General features: G+C 40.9%; 1 protein-coding gene across 4 annotated transcripts in view; it reads right to left on the bottom strand.

Annotated features, from left to right (window-relative positions):
* Positions 1 to 15,031, bottom strand: part of daam1b (dishevelled associated activator of morphogenesis 1b) — a 79,581-nt gene extending 64,550 nt beyond the window's left edge. For 2 of the 4 annotated variants that reach the window (XM_053613589.1, XM_053613594.1), the window contains exon 1: positions 14,561 to 15,031. The gene's annotated coding sequence lies outside the window, so the exon portion shown is untranslated. Of the gene's footprint in view, positions 1 to 13,707; positions 13,833 to 14,560 lie in introns of all 4 variants that reach the window. The other 2 variants (XM_053613591.1, XM_053613593.1) reach the window with 2 other exon arrangements.
* Positions 15,032 to 19,861: the final 4,830 nt, after the last annotated feature.

Genomic DNA, 19,861 nt, shown 5'->3' with positions numbered 1-19,861 from the left:
GAATAATTTTGAAACTAGAGAAATCATTATAAGTTGCATTTTCAGTTGAATTCGGGGAAACCACTTGAAGCGTTCTTCAAGTGAAACTATTTCACTTGCTTTTGTTTGATTTGTTCATTGCAAACAGCTGAAAGTCTGTACATTTTGACAATAAACCTGATTCGCAGTAGGGGTTGAATCATTTTGATTGCAACTGTAGGTATTTTAGGTATTAGGATTTCTCAGTGTCACACCAATTAAGAAAAATACTGCTCCGTTTTCGAATAATCTGCAAGCACCCACTCACACTAAAGTAACTAAATGAGACAGTGTGCGCTAACTCTATAGAAAGTACATTTACATGTAAAAGTTTTGGAACAGGCTACTTGCTTATTCCAGCTGTGTTTCAGTGTGTCAGCACCCTGAGACATTAAGTGGCAAACAAACCAGTCACACTAATGCTGACGCACACAAACTGAAAGCACGTCCTCTTCAGAATCTGACAAATACTTGAGAGGAAAGACATATGAGGCACATACTTAATCAGATTACTCTTCAAAGCTAAATTCCTTTTGAGTTGGTCACAGGCACATTAACAAGAGAGAAAGAGTAAGTAAAGCAGGTGAGTTGAACAAAGATCAACAGAAGAGGATCCATCTTGTATCCATCATCATGTAATGCTTATAAAAAGAAGAATATCCAGACTGACTGGAATGTCAATCATATTTAGCACAATCTGCAGCAATTATGCGGCGTTCATCGTGAGCTCGCAACTTGTAATTCCTCACCTCCAACCAATAGAAGCCAATGAAAACACCCTCTCAACTCGAACCAAGCTCGTTCCCCATTTACCGAGCGACGTCAAATCAACATGGCTGCGCACGGCATCAGGAATAAACACAGCAGCACTTCCTTTACCTTTAAATGAGTTCTGTATATACAACTATCTGCATTAGATCAATCAATATACAGACATGTTTGCTTGTTGAATGACTATACAAGCACTGACAATACAGTTCGCTGTTTGAGGAGGAAAATATAACAGAAGACAAACATGGAGGCATCAAGCTGAACGTTCCCAAGGTGGAAAATGACGTCGTACCACCAGGAAATGACCACTTTATAAGGCAAGTCGAAAGCAGCAATAATCTTCAGACTGCATCAGGTGTCAGGTCATTTAAGGAGAAGTGTGCAGGACTGCATGTTGTCTTGTTGCTATGCCAGAATGGCAACCAGCAGCAGCTCTATGGATATGAACCAAAACATCACCTTCATTCTAAAACATAACGTGCATTAAAAAAATTAATTAACCCAAGCCCTTTGATTACTCTTTATAAAAGGCACATGTATTTGTCCTGAGTAAATGTCTCTTTAAAGCATAATTAAATTCAACAACAAAAAAAGAAACAGAACACTGTGTACTTATATTAAGTATATAAAACACTGAAGAACAATGACGCACTTTACACAAGACCAAAACTCTTACACAAGACCTGTTTCAGGGGTTTGACTTGGATAAAAAAAAAATAATAAAAAAAAGCACTGGGGGATCGCATCTAACGCAACAGATTCAACCTGTCTGAGCAGCACAAACTGTTGAATTATAAGCAACATTTATGTTTTCTTTGAGGTATGAGCTACAAATTAGCTCAGGCATTGCCATATATAATCCCTTTTTCCAAAACCAAAATGAATTTACCCAAGATTGGCATGCAACCTTGACAGACAATCCACCTTAAAGAATAGCGTCTTGCATACAGCAGCGCTAGGACTTGGCACATGTCCAATATGTCATATCTGGCTTTACTTCCTGAACATAGGGCAGTGTGTTCAATGGGTGTCCTATTAGGAGCACACTGCAACATGCAAAACAGAACAAAAAGTCAAAAGTCAAGTCAATAACCTGTACTTACACAGGTTACATAATAAAACAGACGAAATCTTACAGCCAAAGCCCAAGGCTTAGTTTTGGTCTTAACTAGCCGCATCCTCATCAGAGGTACGGGCTCTGCAGACTTTCATGAGAACATGCCATCCTTATCATGCTAATCTTGTTCCAGAAAAGGAAAGAAAGAGAAACAGGGCCATGTGGAAACTCAGGAGGGAAAATAGGACAGCTTGACATTAGGAGTGCAGATGTGGTTAGAGCTCATATAAAGATCCCCAATAAACACTCATTTCTATTTGTTTAGAAAAACATTAAATGGCCATCATAACCAAAAAAAAAAAAAAAAAAAAACAGGGTACACCTTCAAAATGCTACACTTGACCCCAACTAAATATACAAAGCATACTTTGCGAAGAGACTGCATTCTTGCTGAGTTGTCAACAATGTCTAATTGCAAAATTTGTGATTCCAAATCAGCCCAGGACATCACAGACCCAAATTCTGTTCAGATGCACAAAAAAAAAAAAAAAAAAAAAAAAATTGCTCCTTTTACAGAAATGGAACAGCATGTGCTCACACTCAAGGACACCTCCACAAAACGTCTCAAGCAACCCAGTTGAGGACCTACAGTCATGTGAAAAAAAAAAAAAAGTACACGCCGCGAAAACTGTTGCCTTTTTTGTCATTTTTGATCAAAAGCAAATATTCGATCATCTTTGAAACAGCGCCTATTAATAAAGTTGATATACTTGAACAAAACCATAAGGAAAATGAGCTTTTTCAATCATTTATTCAAAAGAAATATCAATAGACGTGATATTCTTCTGTGGAAAAAGTAAATACACCCTTGCAGGAAAATGCAGTAATGTGCTAACTAACACCTCAAACCACTACAATAAAATGGAACACCATACACTAGATATGAGAGGGATATCTTCAGTACCTGATTCTAATTTTATGGATTTGAAGATGTGATAAATGTAGGGGTTTACTTACAATGTTGTGTCATTTGATAGAGTGCATCACCTTTATTAATAAACACTGTTTTGAAAGAGGATCAAATGTTTACTTGTTGAAATGTGTTTAAAAAAAAAGAAAAGAAAAAAAAGCCAACAATTTCCATGGGGTGTACTTATTTTTTCACATGACTGTAAATTAAAAATATGAGAAGCAGAATTCATGACAGACCTGCAGGTTTGGCGTAACACTCTAATCATTTGAGACAAGTGACTCAGAAGCTACACAAGATAAAGTGGAAAAACCCGTCAGTTATCCGCACAACTGTCATGTCTATACAAACAAACAACAACCGAGCGCAAGCGGAGATCAAAGAATGTACGAAAAACTTCAACTATAATGATAATCATTATTGACAGTGACTTCCATACTGCAAATTAGCTCTATGCAACTTTGTAATACAATCAGAATTTTATGTCACCAAACTTTCCAGCTGAACCAGGAAGCATTTCAATAGGCAATAAAAAGGCTTTCTTGGTCTTATATCTGGAGTCATTAACTGTGGTTGGACTCAATTTTGAATTGACATCATTGGACTTGGTCTCAATTCTATCCATATTGAGTTTTATGAAGACATCTGGAACTGCTACAATTTCACTGTGGAACTGATTGGACTGGAATCTGAGCAGTGTTCGAGCATTGATATCAGAAATGGTAGACTGTCAAACTTGGCTACATTCTAGCAACATGGACACTGGATCTGATATAGCATTTAGTCATTTGTATCTCATTTGCACTGAAAGTTAATGCCATGCCAAAAATGAGTTCTTGCAAGACCAGTATCAGCTCGTTGGTGCATCAGAACCAGCTGATACTATCGTTTGAAAACTTTTATTGGACTTGACTGCTTAATTAGAACCACAACCATTGTTTGAGGGAACTTGAGAGACTGACGTAGCAAGAGCAATCCGTTCAAGGACACCTACGATTTTTTCCTTTTTTTGTATTAGCTTAAAAATGTTTGCCATTAGAGGGAAAGATAATGACTATATCCAAGAGCTCTTTTGACCTTAAAAGCCTCCTTTTCAAACTAAGAAGGCTTGACATTCTGTACTCACCACTGACTATAATATTCAAGAAAGATAAAACATGGGACTCTCACAAACACAGCTCAGGAAGAGAATTTCCGTATTTCTTTACAGCTTCTCCTGACAGCTGAACTTTGCCCCTGCACTTGCGCTCATTTCTTTTCATTAACCCTCTGTTGCTACTTGCTTCAGGATATGGTCAAACAAAGAACAATATCTGAAATTCACAGTTCCAAAACTAAGCCATAAAGTGCACTTATTATGATGTGTGTTGACATTAAATATTCCACCAAGGGCTTGCATTGGCCCACCCAGTCAACCTAGGCTTCTCTAGTGATAATGCTCAGGCTATGTTATCTTGATATAAGCAACAAAAGAACAGACAAAACAGCTGCGTGTCACTTAACAGTGGAAAAATACAAGCACGGAGAGCATGGTGATTGACTATGATGTGCTGTATGGCAGAAAGACTGAATGATGATGGAATTGGACAGGCCCTAATTCTCTGCCGAGACATAATTGAAGGTTTTTCAGGAGATCCTGGCTGACAGGTCGGACACAGCAGTGGAATGAAGTTGTGTGCCAAAAGCAATCTCTGAAGAACAAGTGCTACTTTCATTTATTAAGAAGATTTGGTTCAGACCTGCCAAGAAAGCATGGAGTCTAAACAAAGCCTCATGTCAACTGCAACACACCTTGAAAAATAACTCAACTGAAAACAACTGGGATAAGTGGTCCTTTTTAAACTCTCCGGTAGGACACAGTGGGCTTTTGTACAGTTTCTACACCTATGCATGTAGTCAATTTTCAGAGGAATGCTCCATGAGGCACTTTCCAAAACACCGGTCTGGCTGCTGAACCCATATCCGTGTCTCTCTTTCCCTTCTTTTACTAGCTTTTTGTCATGGCTGAGGGTGTCTGAGCTTTCCAGGCATACTGTACGGCATTACGATGCTTCAAAGGAAGATGATGACTCTGTTTTCTTTGGCCCATTGCCTTGTTTTGTCTGATCAGCCCTAACAGTGCTGACGAAGGAGGAAGCACAGCATCCATCCATCTTCCCACAGTTAGGTTAGATCTCTCAGATTTCAGTACACTGAAGGCCATGTTCAACAACCACGGAGTGGACACACAGGTACTAAATTCACAAACCCAGTCCCGCAGCTTGTTAAATATCCTTCATATCAATGATTTTCAACTTCAGACCTGGAAATTCAATACCAGCAAATGTTCAGGAGTCCCTACTCTAACCCAACTGATTCTGCTCATAGAGGTGAAACCAAAACTACGATGTGGCCAGGATAGTTAAATCAACAGGACTAAGCCAAGAAAACACAACCCCATTCCCTGGCATTGTTGAAAAGGCCACAAAGCAAGAAGCTACACGTTTAACCTTTAGTATAACACAGCAAAACGGGAACATGCCTAGTAAGTTGAGAGTCTGTTAATTATATAACTTGTTAATTAAAGTTAAACAACTTTGACCTACCTTTTGAACTAAAATAAATTTTGTAGAACTCAAGACCAATGGTGTTAACGGGGAGGTCTCTGCCACAAACCTAGTTGTTGTTGCTACTAATTTGTATGCATGAAATATCCTTACAATAGCCTTCAAACTGGAAGGAACCTATTGGAGAAAAACTAGTTCAGACATTTGATCTTGACCCTGTTTGGATCAATTCCAAAATCTAATCTGTTCATCTGCTGGTTACAGTCATATTTCCATATAAATCCTACAAACATTCAACCACTAGTTCTTGAGATATCATGCTAACAAGTATGTCTGATGGCCTCATGCGTGGACAGATGGACGGACAGATGGTCAGATGACCTGAAAACATAATACCTCCACTACCTAGTGGCAGAGGCATGAAAATTATAATTCAAATAACAGTGATGAACATGACACACTTAATAAAATTAAACAAAATGCATACTTCTTTATGGTGTGACACGTTTGGATTAATGCTACTGAAATATTTACTTTACTATAACAGTATGGAATTTCGAAGTTAGGAAATTGTAGAGTTATTAAAAGGATATGAAAACGCATGTCAAAAGAACCCGACCTGACTACTCCCTCTTAATCCATAGGTCCACAGAGATATGAATGAAAAGCCTAGCAATCTGACTCTCAGAACAATGCAATGGTTTAAAGAAAAATCTGGAAGAAATCAGTCAGGGTTGAATTTGGGAAGAGGCTGAATCCATCATTCTGATCCACCATTCATGTGCTAGGTCTTTTCACTTTATAACACAAAGTAATTAAAAAAAGGGGGGGGGGGCTTTGAAAGTCCGAGTCTCACTGAAAAAAACAAGTGACCAACACAAGCAGCAAACTTGTGTTTGTATGAAATACAAAGGAATAAACAAAGGGGGAAACCAGCAGCAACCTTTTATAAGTTAAGAAAATTCTTCTATTCAAACACATGCAGAAAATGACCTGCTCCTTGACCCAAGAGGAATAGGGTAGGTTAAGGGGCCTGTGAGGAGATTTCAGTACACTGAAGGCCATGGTGAGTGAACACACTACTAAATATCCTTAACATAAATGCTTCCCAATGTCCCATCCTGGAAACCACACACCAGCAAAGTTTGAGGATTCCTTGCTCTGAGGTACAGAGGAATAGAAATTTGACCTTTCCAACACTCACCTCTAGAGCCAGTATACTAAAATACTGAAAGCAGCACCGCTGTTCTCAAATTCTCCTAAAGTAGACTTTTCTCCAGACTTGGATGAGGCAGCACCTTGGAGAAGTGCGTGTTGAATTCAGAAGCCAGTATTATTTTGGAATAACCTGAATTATTTTGTTGTCTTAATATGTTTGGTCCATAAAAACCAGCCCACATTTGCAAGCATGCAGGGTGGATGAAAATCTTAATAAATCCATACAGGCCAGGACCTGATGATGAAGAGAGACGAGAACAATCGCAATAAGAGAAAAACAAAGAATAAAGAGAAACATGAGGCAGGGCAGAGATCAGCAGTAATTACAGTCACCAGACCATGCACATAATCTTCTTACCCCCACAGCAAAAGCAAAAAACAAGAAAAACAAAAAGAAAATCATATCTGACTGTTCCAATATGTATGCAGGCTAGGGCTGTGAGGGTGGCCATGACAACCGCACCACTGCGGTGGTAGTTAATGTTTCTGCTTGAGTTTAAAATTATATCGTATACAAAGTACAACATTTTGTATACTATATAATAATAACAGTTACGATATTAATTTGTATTTATAGCCTATCATATAGCGGGAGATTTTGTGTTAATACACAACTTACATGATCATAATCAAACTTTATATGGTGTTGCCTGTTAGTTTGGCGCGGGTTTGTTTGGGCGCGGCAGAATCCAGTCAGGCGAATTCTGCGATTTCAATTCGGGTTCTGCTGCTGCGATGGATCTTGCTGGGAAACCAAATGTTACATCGGCAATCTGGGAACGTTTTATATTCGAGCTGAAACAATAAATTTAGATGAAGCCATATGTCGGCTTTGTGGGGGGAAAAAACGGGCAAACATTAGCCAACAAATCTCAGGATCCATCTCCAGGCATGACACCCAGCCACATTTATATTTTATCTAATATTTAGATTTTTAACATATTATTTACGTTACCATCCTACTGGTATTTCTTTCAAATTTTTATAGGCTTGTGGTATACTTGTAAAAGAAATAAAGTATTGGTCAGAGAAACGTGCGTGTTTCACTTCTCCTCTCCTATGCGGGTCAAAAAGGAACTATAGATTATGGAGTCATCAAAATTGAAATATCAGGTGTGGGGGAAATGCTTGAAGGAGTAAACAGGATCAGATTGGTGACAAGCAGGGCCTCTGAAAATAAATTATGTTAAATGAGACCATTGTGTGCTCCAAGTGAACCACAACAGTCAGAGAATAGGACATTCAAACAGCCACACAGGCCCATTGTCATTGCGGGTTGGGTGGGACCCGATCTCTCAAAGCTTGGCAGAACCAAAAAGGCTCTTTGCCTCCTGCTGCAATGCATTACCATGCCACGATCTCTCATAAGGCCTGAACCAAAGGGTTTCTTATCCAGTCCAAAAGAAGTCAAACAAACAAAACAAACAAATGCTGTAATTGTGCCCCATACACTTCCACAGAATGGTGCAGATAACCCCAAGAGTAATACTGGATCTCGGTAACACGGTACTGCACCCTAACTAGAGGAGACCCTTTTGAAATGAGAAGGCATTCTCTTGAGCATCCGTGCATTCGGCAAAAATCGAATAACTTAGCTTTTTACCAGGCAAGCACTTAGGGTAAAAGTACTGATGATTGCATAATATAAAATGATCAAAGATGATCTTAGAAGGCAGAGATTAAAAATGAAGAGCATATTTAGACGGAAGGAAAATTATAAGCAAATCTAAGAAAATTTCACATAAGAGATGAGAGGTGACACGATGGCAAGAGAGAAGCAAGAATAAAGTTTTGCGTTATTGGTTGTGTCTTAAACTCAGGTGGAATGGTCATAAAAAATATTATGCTCACAGGTTCTGGCTTTACTTGCTATTCTACTTCTCTGCACTCCCACTAATCCCAGTAGAGATGAATGTGTGCAGAAGGTGGACCATGATGGCTGGCTGTTTGTATCCCAGCTGTCCCCTGACCACCCTATCAACATCGGAAACAATTATCACTCCCAGCGGCGTCTCGCCTTTCTCCTCTCACCTCATTTACAAACATGAGCTACTGACGCAGCGACAGTTCGGCACAAGCCAGAGTAACTCAACACCTGACTAATTAAATTGGCCTTTCTCACAACACACACACACATCACAACGCTTCACTTCAGATTTTTTTTCTTACCAGTGGTAACAGAGTTAAAAACCTATGGTTTTCCAAAATACTCCTCTGTTTACCAGAAAAGAATCTCCATACCAGCACTGAGCCCGGGAAGACTAAGATTAATAAAGCCAGAGACAGCTCCATCTGTCATGTGGTTAACAACTGCACACACCGTCTCAATGAGAGCATTGTAGGTCTGACTGCAAGAGGAAGAGTAAACGTTACACATAATAACCCTATACAATGTTGTGGGTACTGTTAGCACACTTTTGATTACTGCTCATTTCCCCCTAAAAGGTCAACAGATGACCAACAATGTAGGGAAGCTGTATAATGTAAAAAAAATAAATAAAAATCCTATATACTAAATCCTATATAAATATTACAGTTCATTTAAATTTGCTTTAAATGAAACTGTAATTAGTTACAGTTAAATTTACAATTAAGTTTTCAATCATACTTTACCTTAAACAGCCGTTATCCATACGTTTGGAGGGAAAGTTACAACAGAAACAAGACATAAAACAACAATTAAAGTTGTTAGACTACAGCTATTGGCATGTTTTATCTCTAATGCAAAAACAGCACTCAAAACTGAATCTGAATACAGCATTTAACAGTCTCTCCAGGACTGTGTTCACAGAAATCAACGCAAAACCAAGGAAATTCCACAATATTCAGAGAAGCTTGTGATTTTTCAAAATGACCGCAGATTTTCTGCAGATTTGGGCCAAGAGGTGGCATGTGATGTCATCACAACGCGCATTCAGCCAAAGCCCTCTACGTTTCACGCGTGTCGAACATGAGTACAGCTAAAAGGTCTCATTTACCAACAAACGTCACTGCGAAAGGCCATGCAAAACAATTTTGTGCAATTGCTTCCTTTTTCCTGCCTTGTCCAGGTATTTCCTACATTTTCTACCCCTAGCCAGGTATTTCATGTGTTCCAGCTCAAGCACACCTGGTGCAGCTAATGAAGTTCTTGATTAGTTGCATCAGGTGTAGCTTGAGACAACACCTGTTTTGCATATTTGTGCTGCTCTGAGGGATTCTATTCAGGGGGTTGAATAATTTTGAAACTGGAGAAGTCATTATCAGTTGCATTTCCATTTGAATTCGGGGAAACCAATTGAAGCATTCGTTGTGTTGAACTATCTTAATTGTTTTTGTTTGATTTGTTCGTTACAAACAGCTGAAAGTCTGACAGAAATGTTGACAATAAACCTGATTTGCACTGGGAGTCGGATAATTCTGATTGCAACTGTATGTGTGGGGTTTGAATAATGTCATTCAACCTTTAAGACCATACATTAGTTAAGAAGATACCATGTCTATCTTTACCTCTGTCAGTTCTGTATATTCTGTGCTGAATCTACAGCCTGAGTTTGTCAGTTTACAGTTCTACAAAGACTCCCCCATTCCTCTGCACTCATCATGTTATCACAGTCTTCTGCTTCCTAATTAGAGGACTTGTTCAGCTTCGCTGTTACAGCATGAGACCTGCGATTTTTTTTCAAGGAATGCCGCCTCCTCACAAACACATCGTTCTGGCAGAAAAGCCCTCAGGGAAGGGGGTTGACTGCACGCCTGAGCCGAGGCACTGGTACAGCCTCCCACTAGACCTTGCTCTGAGTGACTGGAAGAGTAGGAGTTGGCTGGAACACCAGGCAAGGCAGTGCATTATCACAATGGGCTACACCTTACTGAATATCACCGAAAACATTTGCACCACAGCAGTCAAGTGTATCAGAAGGCATGGAATTTAAGTGAATGTAAGGGACTGAAGTTGCAGAAGAGAAAGATGTCTTACCCACATGTCTTATTGTTAAACTTTACTCATCAGAGTTCTATGACCTTTCAGAAATTCAATACAATATTCCTTTGTAAAAGGGTCAAAAAAGTAAACAACGGGAGTGTGTAAACTGTTCAAACTTGGCTAAACAAACTCACATGGCAAACAAAGAGTCTATGGAATGGGTGGACCATTTCAACATGGATTAGGGCTACACATGCTATATTGTAATCATATTGCAACATATAATGGAATACAAACATTGCTGAAACCATGGTGTGTTACTTAAAGACATAAGACATAAGTGTCACAATATTTAAGTTAACAAACAGGGTGCCATCAGCAGAACAGTGGTGGATTTATAGAAACGTGTGAAAAAATACTGAAGTATGAACTTGAGGTATACCTTTACTTAACGTCTGAAAATGAAATAATGTTATTATATTACATGGAAAAGGAGGGAAAATTAAACATTCAGAACAAAGACAGATTTTAGTAGTTAATAAGCTACTTAAGTAACAGAGGAGTCAGTCTGTATGCCAAAAACAATAATACTTGTGATAATTACTGTGATGTCATATCTACAGTGCCCTCCACTAATATTGCCACCCTTGGTAAATATGAGCAAAGAAGGCTGTGAAAATTGTCTTTATTGTTTAACATTTTCATCTTATGTAAGAAAAAAAAAAATCAAAAATACTCTGCTCTCATGGATTTCAAACAATTTCTACAAAATATATTTCATACATACATACACACACATATATATATATATATATATATATATATATATCTTTGTTAAATATAGGTGTGCAACAATTATAGGCACCACTATGAATTCATATGAGAAAAATATATTTCAAATATATTTCCATTGGTTTTTAAAAAAAAAAAAAAAAAATTCGTACACCTGGGTGACTAGGAACAGGCAATTGGTCAACCATGACTTGATATAAATATGAGGTAACACAGGCCAAATTCCCTTAGTCATTCATAACAGTGGGTTAGACCAAGGAATATAGCTGTGATGTGCGGCAAAAGGTTGTTGAGCTTCACAAAAGCATTGAAAATGGCCATTTCCACCATAAGGGCAACAATTCAGAATTTCCAGTCCACTGGAAATGTTATGAATCAACCTGAAAGAGGACGTGTGTCTAAATTGTCTCAACGCACTGTGAAGAGGATGGTTTGAGTGGCCAAAAAATCTCCAAGGATCACAGCTGGAGAACTGCAGATGTTAGTTGGGGTTACGTGGGGTCAGAAAGTCTCCAAAACTACAATCTGAAGTCACCTACATCACCACAAGTTGTTTGGAAGGGTTTCAAGAAAAAGCCTGTACCCTCAACCAAAAACAAACTCAAGCATCTTCAGTTTGCCAGACACTACTAGAACTTCAAATGGGATCAGGTTCTATGGTCCAAAATAGAGCTTTTTGGCAATAAACACCAGAGGTGGTTTTGGAGCACACAGAGAGGTAGCCATATGGAAAGGTACCTCATACCTCATGTTAGGGTACATGGCATCATGGACTATCAAATATCAACAGATATTAAATAAAAACCTGACTGCCTCTGCCAGAAAGCTTAAAAAAGGCCATGGTTGGATCTTCCAGCAGGACATTGATCTAAAACATACATCAAAATCAACACAAACATGGTTTACTGACCACAAAATCAAGGTCCTGCAATGGCCATCCCAGTCCCCTGACTTGAAACCCATAGAAAACCTGTGGGGTGAACCGAAGAGGAGAGTCCACCAGTGTTTGAAGGATCTGGAGAGATTCTGTATGGAGGAACGGTCTCAGATCCCTTGCCATGTATTCTACAACCTCATCAGGCATTATAGGAGAAGACTCAGAGCTGCTGTCTTGGCAAAGGGAGATAGCACAAAGTATTAAGTAAAAGGGTGCTAAGAATTGTTGCACACATATTTATCAAAGATATTTTTTTCATAAACCTGTGTTTTGTTTGTATTTGTTTCATGTCCATCAGAGCAGAATATTTTTGTGAATTTTGTGAACAAAAGATCAAAAGGTTAAACAATAAAGACGATTTTTCACAACCTTCTTTGCTCACATTTACCAAGGGTGCCAATATTAGTGGAGGGCACTGTACAGATCACTATATATTAACATTATTCCGACTGAAAGTAATTATAATACCAAACTAATACCATAATTCATTACATGCAGAAACACTGAACTGAAGTACCATGCACAATGGCTAGGGACGTTCACAGTACATAAAATTTGTGAATCTGCATATTGCCTTCTTTTATAATATTAGCATTGCAATGGTCAATATCTCAATAATGACCAACAAAGGATTCATTGTCTAGCCCTAGGTTGGATACAAGGCAGAAATACCACATGCTTATAATATTATATATGAAGTTCCATCACCCATAGTGAGGCTGCTCTATTCCAGAGAATATGAACCCGAGTTCTGATCACCCAGTGCTACTGCTGTGGAACCTCAGGACTGGACCCGACATCACCGGCGCCGCTCTTTAAATAAATATCGGCAATCAATTAAAAGCACTCACTTTAGCGGGCAACTGTTTATGGCACTTTAAACAATATCATAAACAGATTCAGTGTGTGTATCTCTGTTTGGACGTCCAGTGTGGGTGAGCCCGTGTCTCCTTGTAGCCTCCGATTCCTGTTCTTGGCTGACAGAAGAAGAACCCGATGTGGTCTCCTGGCATTTTAGCCCATCTGCCTCAAAGTTCGACATGATGTGCATTCTGAGATGTTTTTCTGCTCGCCATGGTTGTAAAGTGGTTATTTGAGTTACCATAGACTTTCTGTCATTCCTACCTACAGACCTATGCTCACCGGGTGTATTTTAGTTTGTTTGTTTGTTTTTTTGCACCATTCTGTGTAAACTCTACAGACTGTTATCTGTGGAAATCCCAGCCTCAAACCAGCCTGACTGGTACCAACAACCATGCCACAGTTAAAAACACTAAGATCACCTTCTCTCTCTCTCTATTCTGATGTACAGGTGTTCCTAATAATAGCTGCATTTCCTAATGACCGTAATTGTCTTCATTAAAACGTTTTCCCACTATGTCTATGAAATTCCCATGGAAACCCAACCTACAACACACAAACTCCCAGCAATAAACGTGTGACTTTTGAACCCCATGAAACACAACACAACACAACACAACAGGGAAAACACACCCAGCATTACAAACCCACAGAGAAGCACCATGAGCAAACAGATCATGTTAATGTTTTCGGATGATTCTCCAGCAGGAAGAGACGATCACAGATCTTCTTGAACCGCCAGCACATGAACACTAGCACTGCAGAGAAAGCGTTTCGTTTCGTTATGCCAAGTAACCACTGTTGTTAATAGAAACATTAATGTCTGGTTATAGATACATTAATGTCTGGTTATAGAAACATTAATGTCTGGTTATAGATACATTAATGTCTGGTTATAGATACATTAATCTCTGGTTATAGATACATTGATGTCTGTTATAGAAACATTAATGTCTGGTTATAGATACATTGATGTCTGGTTATAGATACATTAATGTCTGGTTATAGATACATTAATGTCTGTTATAGAAACATTAATGCCTGGTTATAGATACATTAATGTCTGGTTATAGATACATTAATGTCGGGCATGTATTGATGGTGCAGTACTGCGGAAGTAGCTGCATTATCACCGAGCACATTCATATTCATACTGTTTGTTTGCTAGAAACTGATCGGAATAAAATAGGGGAAAGGATTTAACGATCGCTGTTCAGTAAGTTGACTAGTACCTTACAGGTTCGCCGTTTATTTCAAATGAATGCTCCTTCTCAGAGATCCTAGTCTGGGCAGGTTGGACAACATAAAACCTACTGAATCCACACTGACTCTATCGCCCTAACATGCATACTACAATCAGTAACTGATACACAGTGATACAGATCAGCGCAGAGTCGAAGAACACACACACACTGATGCATAAACACACACATCATGAAGAATTTACTGAATTAAACACAACCATATGCTGCATATCAGAATTTACCTCCTGTGTTGATTCATTGCGCCTCCTAAACGCTGCATTGTTTCTGGATGTGGAAACCCGGCCGGTGTGTGTGTGTGTGTTGAACCAAGCCGAATGAAAGTTGACATCATCGTTCTCGCTTTTTTTACTAGGCGAGGACAGAGTGCGCATGCTCCCCAACAGCATTCTGGGAAATGTAGTGTCCGGGTAGGTTCTAAAGTCTACACCTGTTTGTTTTCTTGTTTTGTTTGTATTAGCTCTGGTGTGCGCCGATTGTTTGTTTTGACGCAGTTACATTTTACACCCAGTTACAATTCTCCGTCATTTTGGGGCCTACAGGTGAGTGTAAGACATCATTAGGAACTATAAAAGGGTCTACTTTTATTTGTGTACACTCACAATAACAACCAAACCTCGTGCTTTTGTGAAAGAAAGAAAATGAACAGGAGAGAATCTTTCTGAGATACGTCGCAAAAATGAACTGAAACTCAGCGAATACTTCTCACACAAACATGAAGCATGTGTCTAAAGAAAGCTTGAAATGTCTACTTTTAAATAAAACAATCCTCGTTAAAAACGAAAATTCTAATGTAATCTTTATGAAATTAAAGAGATGCGCAGTTTCTCCTGGCTGAGTTAATTATGGTTGATGTGAACACACCCACACACGGCGCGCGCTAGTGCTGAGGCAGTGTATGCAAAATAGTAAACGCCCCCAGCAATGTCTTAAAATGCACCTGTTATGGTTTTGAAATGTGCCAAATTTTCTTTTAAAGGTCTCATACAATAGATTTACATGCATCCGAGGTCAAAAAACAGTTTCAAACAGTGCTCATAATTTAACCTGCAGCATTACCTTTTGTCCCCAGTGTCAAAAAGGACTCGTTCAATGATCCGTTCTAAATGATTCATTCTAAACTCCTCCTTTCAGAGAGCATACTCTGCTCTGATTGGTTAGATGTCCCAGTCTGTTGTGATTGGTCGACCGCTGTCAGCGTATTTCAAAAAGGAAACGCCCACTACCCTAACGTTTGCGTCTGTCTGCGAGCAGCCAATGAAGACCAGAGGTGAGCTTTTTGTTACAAACCTATGTAGGTTAGTACAGGAAGTAAAGTCTGGAATTACTAACGACTCGATTCAGCTGTTCAGAATCGGTTCTTTCTTTTGGGAGTCAATAACTCCGTTTGTCGTGCGCTTTGATTTTTGAAACTTTGCAGACGTTTTACATTCACAAACAGCTCTATAACACACTACATGAAAGGTAATATTTGAAAAAAAGCATAATAGGTTTACTTTAAAAAGCATCAAGTTTCATCATCAGATTCATTCACTTTCCTGCTTATGTGCAATATTCTGTGAGCGAGTATAGGTGGATGAGTGGGCTCATAGAAACCATCCACCTTCTGTAATACACTGGTCTCTCTCTGTGTGCACTGGACACTTCAATGATTTCTTTCTTTCATCTTGCAACTGTTTTCAACATTGATCATATCAAGGAGGTAACTCTGGACTTCATTTCCCAGCAGCCACTGCAACATATTACTGTCACATGACCACCTGCACCTGTATCACGTTTGTTTGTTTAACGAGCACACATATATATAGCCACTGTTTGCACTGCTTCTTTGTCTCACGTAATTGTCTGTCCTTGCTTTTGTCTGCACGTCGATGTTTAGTTTTGCCAAAGTATTTAGCCTCGTGTTATTGTGTCTTTGTTTTTTTTGTCTGTTTGTTTATTAAATGTTTGAAATCTGCAATTGCTTCCGCATCCATCTTTGAACCGTGACAGAACGTGAGACCTACAATGGAAGCAGCAGATCACCATGAAATACCTGGGCTTCAATCTACCACCTATGTTCGCGGAGGACCATGCCACGCCACGCCAACAGGAGGAGGAGTCCGGGTACAAGTGGGAGTCTGTTGTCTGGGCTAGTACCGTCTCCCACCCTCCCTCCTCTATTATGGATCTAGTTCAGCAAACGGAGTCAGCAGAGAACGTAAGTCAGCTTCCCTGCTCATCTGAGGACGCCACTCAGCTTTTCGGTTCAACTGAGGATGCCGCTCAGTCACCCGGGTTGGCTGAAGACGTTGCTCCGTGTCCCGACATACCTAAGTGCTCCCCTATATCCGCCAACCCCGCGCACAACGCCGCTGTGCTTGCCTGCTCCGCTGAGGAACTCGCCCTGCTTTTCTGCACCGCTGAGGGCGTCGCTCGGCTTTATCGCTCCACTGAGGAAGGCACTCCTCTTTTCTGCCCGGCGGAGGACATCACTCTGCCTCCCTGCTCGGCCGAGGACGTCGCTCTGCCCCCCTGCTCGGCCGAGGACGTCGCTCTGCCCCCCTGCTCGGCCGAGGATGTCGCTCTGCCCCCCTGCTCGGCCGAGGACGTCGCTCTGCCCCCCTGCTCGGCCGAGGACGTCGCTCTGCCCCCCTGCTCGGCCGAGGACGTCGCTCTGCCCCCCTGCTCGGCCGAGGACGTCGCTCTGCCTCCCTGCTCGGCCGAGGACGTCGCTCTGCCTCCATGTTCTGCTGAAGACGCCATTCCTCTTCTTTGCTGTGCGCCGTATGTCACTCCCCCTTCCTGCTCCACGGAGGGCATCATTTCCCCCTCGTGTGCCGCGGAGAGCATCGTTCCTCCCTTTGGCCTCGCGGAGAACCTCGCTCCTCTCCTCCCCTCCCTGGCCTCGCGGAAAACCTCGCTCCCCTCTCCCGTCCTGCCAACGCTTGTCCCACTGTCCTGCCCCGCAGACTGTTCCACTGAGGACGTCGCTCCGCTTACCTGTTACACTGAGGACGTTGCGTTGCTTTCTTGCTCCGCTGAGGACGCTGCTCAGTCTCCTAGTTCTGCTGGGGACATTTTGCCCAGGGGGCGAGGACCACCAGATGGAGGGAGTGCATTTTTGGGCGCTCCGGGAGAAGCGCCCTTGGGGGGGGGGGGGGGGTTCTGTCATATATCACTGATGTAACTCTGGACTTTATTTCCCAGCAGCCACTGCACCATATTACTGTCACATGACCACCTGCACCTGTATCACATTTTTTCTTTAACGAGCACTCATATATACAGTATCTCACAAAAGTGAGTACACCGCTCACATTTTTTGTAAATATTTGATTATATCTTTTAATGTGACAACACTGAAGAAATGACACTTTGCTACAATGTAAAGTAGTGAGTGTACAGCTTGTATAACAGTGTAAATTTGCTGTCCCCTCAAAATATCTCAACACACAGCCGTTAATGTCTAAACCGTTGGCAACAAAAGTGAGTACACCCCTAAGTGAAAATGTCCAAATTGGGCCCAATTAGCCATTTTCCCTCCCCGGTGTCATGTGACTTAGCGTTACAAGGTCTCAGGTGTGAATGGGGAGCAGGTGTGTTAAATTTGGTGTCATCGCTCTCACACTCCCTCATACTGGTCACTGGAAGTTCAACATGGCACCTCATGGCAAAGAACTCTCTGAGGATCTGAAAAAAAGAATTGTTACTCTACATAAAGATGACCTAGGCTATAAGAAGATTGCCAAGACCCTGACACTGAGCTGCAGCACGGTGGCCAAGACCATACAGCGGTTTAACAGGACAGGTTCCACTCAGAACAGGCCTCGCCATGGTTGACCAAAGAAGTTGAGTGCACGTGCTCAGCGTCATATCCAGAGGTTGTCTTTGGGAAATAGACGTATGAGTGCTTCCAACATTGCTGCTTGAAGGGGTGGGGGGTCAGCCTGTCAGTGCTCAGACCATACGCCACACACTGCATCAAATTGGTCTGCATGGCTGATGATGCACAAGAAAGCCCATAAACAGTTTGCTGAAGACAAGCAGACTAAGGACATGGATTACTGGAACCATGTCCTGTGGTCTGATGAGACCAAGATAAACTTATTTGGTTCAGATGGTGTCAAGCGTGTGTGGTGGTAACCAGGTGAGGAGTACAAAGACAAGTGTGTCTTGCCTACAGTCAAGCATGGTGGTGGGAGTGTCATGGTCTGGGGCTGCATCAGTGCTGCCAGCACTGGGGAGCTACAGTTCATTGAGGGAACCATGAATGCCAACATGTATTGTGACATAGTGAAGCAGAGCATGATCCCCTCCCTTCGGAGACTGGGCCGCAGTGCAGTATTCCAGCATGATAACGACCCCAAACACACCTCCAAGACGACCACTGCCTTGCTATAGAAGCTGAGGGTGAAGGTGATGGACTAAACCCTATTGAGCATCTGTGCGGCATCCTCAAACAGAAGGTGGAGGAGCACAAGGTCTCTAACATCCACCAGCTCTGTGATGTCGTCATGGAGGAGTGGAAGAGGACTCCTGTGGCAACCTGTGAAGCTCTGGTGAACTCCATGCCCAAGAGGGTTAAGGCAGTGCTGGAAAATAATGGTAGCCACACAAAATATTGACACTTTGGGCCCAATTTGGACATTTTCACTTAGGGGTGTATTCACTTTTGTTGCCAGCGGTTTAGACATTAATGGCTGTGTGTTGAGTTATTTTGAGGGGACAGCAAATTTACACTGTTACACAAGCTGTACACTCACTACTTCACACTGAAGTAAAGTGTCATTTCTTCAGTGTTGTCACATGAAAAGATATAATCAAATATTTACAAAAATGTGAGGGGTGTACTCACTTTTGTGAGATACTGTATATAGCCACTTTTTGCACTGCTTCTTTCTCACGTAATTGTCTATCCTTGCTTTTGTCCGCGCGTCGATGTTTAGTTTTGCCACAGTATTTAGCCTCGTGTTTTTGTGTCTTTGTTTTTTTGTCTGTTTGTTTATTAAATGTTTGAAATCTGCGATTGCCTCCGCATCCATCTTTGAACCGTGACAGATCATAATAATAAATATTTCTTGAGAAGGAAAATCAGCATATTTTAATGATTTCTGAAGGATCGTGTGGCACTGAAGAATGGAGTAATGATGTGGAAAATTCATGTAATGATGCTGTGAATGTTTTCTCTTTCGACAGCAACAGATCACTAAGTCTTCACTAGGACCTTAATAGGAAGGTAAAGGGTCCTGGAAAAAAAACCTAAAAATTTCCCTTCACAGAGTGACCCTAAGGATTGTGCGACTGGTTCACTGATGGTTTTCAGACATACAAGAGTTCTGTGGTGCAGTGCATTCTGTCTTCCTTTTCCCACGTGGACAAAAACACAGTGATGTGTCTCATGGCGAATGGAGTGTCCTCCAAATAAACTATCCAGATGTACATATATACTGGTCCTGCGTTTAAGAAAAGGTTCATTCGAAGCAGTGAGTGTGTTATCCATTACATTAATGAAGATTTGTAATGTCAGTGCAGATCACTGCTGC

This window comes from Ictalurus furcatus, chromosome 25, assembly GCF_023375685.1.
Source record: "Ictalurus furcatus strain D&B chromosome 25, Billie_1.0, whole genome shotgun sequence".
In the NCBI taxonomy this organism is placed as follows: Eukaryota; Metazoa; Chordata; class Actinopteri; order Siluriformes; family Ictaluridae; genus Ictalurus; species Ictalurus furcatus.
The sequence above is the reverse complement of the archived record's forward strand: the minus strand, read 5'-3'. Positions and strand labels throughout refer to the sequence as shown.